Genomic DNA, 2,385 nt, shown 5'->3' with positions numbered 1-2,385 from the left:
AAGTCACTGATAGTAATAACTTGGATAAATAAATTGAAAACAAAACTAAAATTATTTTTTTGTGCTTATTACTTTAACTTTACTTCTATAAACCATCCGTCTATAATACAAACAGCTGTCCCACTGTTTGTTATGGTGTGTGGTTCATTTTACCTTTAAAACGAATGAATCATTTGAACATGAAGTTTTTTTTCAATCATTTTTTCAAATTGTAATATTCAGGTCACTAAGTAGATTATATTATCTTCATTTTACATTAATAAACCATACTGCCAATTTTCATATATATATATATATATATATACTAAAGCCTGAAATTATTCATACCCCTGGCAAATTTTGACTTAAAGTTACTTTATTCAACCAGCAAGGTTGTTTTTTTTGACCAGAAATGACACAGGCTTCTCCCAGAAGTTAATAAGACGATGTATAAGAGGCATCATTGTGGAAAAAGATATTTCTCAGCTATTATTTACATTTGAACAAAAAGTGGCATGTCCAAAATTATTCATACCCTTCTCAATAATCAATAGAAAAGCCTTTATTGGCTCTTACAGCAATCCAACACTTTCTATATTTGCTGACCAGCTTTTTGCATGTCTCCACTGGTATTTTTGCCCATTCATCATCTTCATCAGCTCCAACTCTTTCAGGTTGGAGGGTCTCCTTGCCATCACCCTAATCTTTAGCTCCCTCCACAGATTCTCAATTGTATTCAAGTCAGGACTCCGGCTGGGCCACTGCAAAACGTTAAAGTTTTTGTCCGTTAACCATTTCTTCACCACTTTTGCTGTGTGTTTTGGGTCGTTGTCGTGGTGGTGCCCGAGGCCAAGTTTATCTGCAGACTGCCTGATGTTGTTGTTGAGAATCTTGATGTATTTGCTCTTTTTTCATGGTGCCGTTTACTGTGATTAGGTTCCCTGGTGCATTGGCTGAAAAACACCCCCAAAGCATTAGGTTCCCACCACCATGTTTGACAGTGGGTTTAAGGCTTCTCCTTTTCTACGCCAAATGAAGGATACATCATTGTGGCCAAACAATTCTATTTTTGTTTCATCTGATAAAACAGAAGACCAGAAGTCTTCTTCTTTGTCCAGACGATCATTTGAAAAGGCCAAGCGGGCTTTTGTGTGCCTTATCTAGAAAAGTCCTCCTTGGTCTGCGTCCGTGGAACCCAGCAGTGTGCAGTGTCCGGTGGACCGTCTGCCTTGAGGCGTTGCCACCAGCAGAGCCCAGATTCACTAGGATGGCCTTGGTGGTGATCCTTGGATTCTTCTTCACCTCTCTCACTATCCTCCTGGCCAGCACAGGTGTCACTTTTGGCTTCTGACCACATCCTCTGAGATTTTCCACAGTGCGGAACGTCTTGTATTTTTTAATAATACTTTGCACTGTAACCACTGGAACTTAGAAACATTTAGATATGGCCTTATAGCCCTTTCCTGACTTGTGAGCAGCCACAATACGCAGCCGCAGGTCCTCAGTGAGCTCCTTTGTCTTAGCCATGACTGTCCACAAACCAACTGCAGAGAGTTGCTGTTTTTCACCTGTTAAGTTGATTAAAACAGCTGTTCCCTATGAATCAGGGTAATTAAGATGCTTTAGAACAGCTTTTCCTATTAGGAATGGTATAGGACTTTGGATTTTCCCATAGACTGTGACAGTTTGCAAAGGGTATGAATAATTTTGGACATGCCACTTTTTGTTCAAATGTAAATAAAAGCTGAGAAATATTTTTTTCCACAATGATTCCTCTTGTACATCGTCTTATTATCTTCTGGGAGAAGCCTGCATCATTTCTGGTCAAAAACAACCTTGCTGGTTGAATAAAGTAACTTTAAGTCAAAATTTGCCAGGGGTATGAATAATTTCAGGCTTGTGTTGAGTTCGTCACCTGAACTCGCATGTTGGTTTGATGAAGGAAACAGGACACTCATTCAAAGTTCAAATCCCAGCATTTATTAAAGCTAACAGCAATATAGCTTTAGAAAAAGGAGATCGTTACAGAGCTCTGGGCCAAACTATCTCTCCCTGACAACAACATGCAGTTGTGCCAGTTCACGAAGTCTGACCCTCTTTCCTCACCCAGTCTTTCATCTTCTTACACAGAAAAAAATAATACAATGTGGGTTGAGTCTCTTCTTATCGGTCCATGCCGCTGTCGTTGTTTTGCTCCCCCACATGTTATCTCACCCCCCTACGCAGTGCAGCTCTCGTGCCGGTGGATCTGTGAGAGATTCACACAAATAGAGACAATACCCTGCTCTATTCCTCGTTTTTTGTCTTACCTCTGTTCTGGGATGTCTATCATGTAAGGAGTTATTTTTTCTAGGGTGGCCTTCAAACAATATCATAAGTTCAGTCTGTTCTTCTGTAACGTTGCAC

The sequence above is a fragment of the Seriola lalandi genome, unplaced genomic scaffold (genome assembly GCF_002814215.2).
Source record: "Seriola lalandi dorsalis isolate HSWRI2012SDOR001 ecotype SW California unplaced genomic scaffold, Sedor1 jcf7180002054570, whole genome shotgun sequence".
NCBI lineage: Eukaryota > Metazoa > Chordata > Actinopteri > Carangiformes > Carangidae > Seriola > Seriola lalandi.
Note: the sequence above shows the minus strand (reverse complement) of the source record.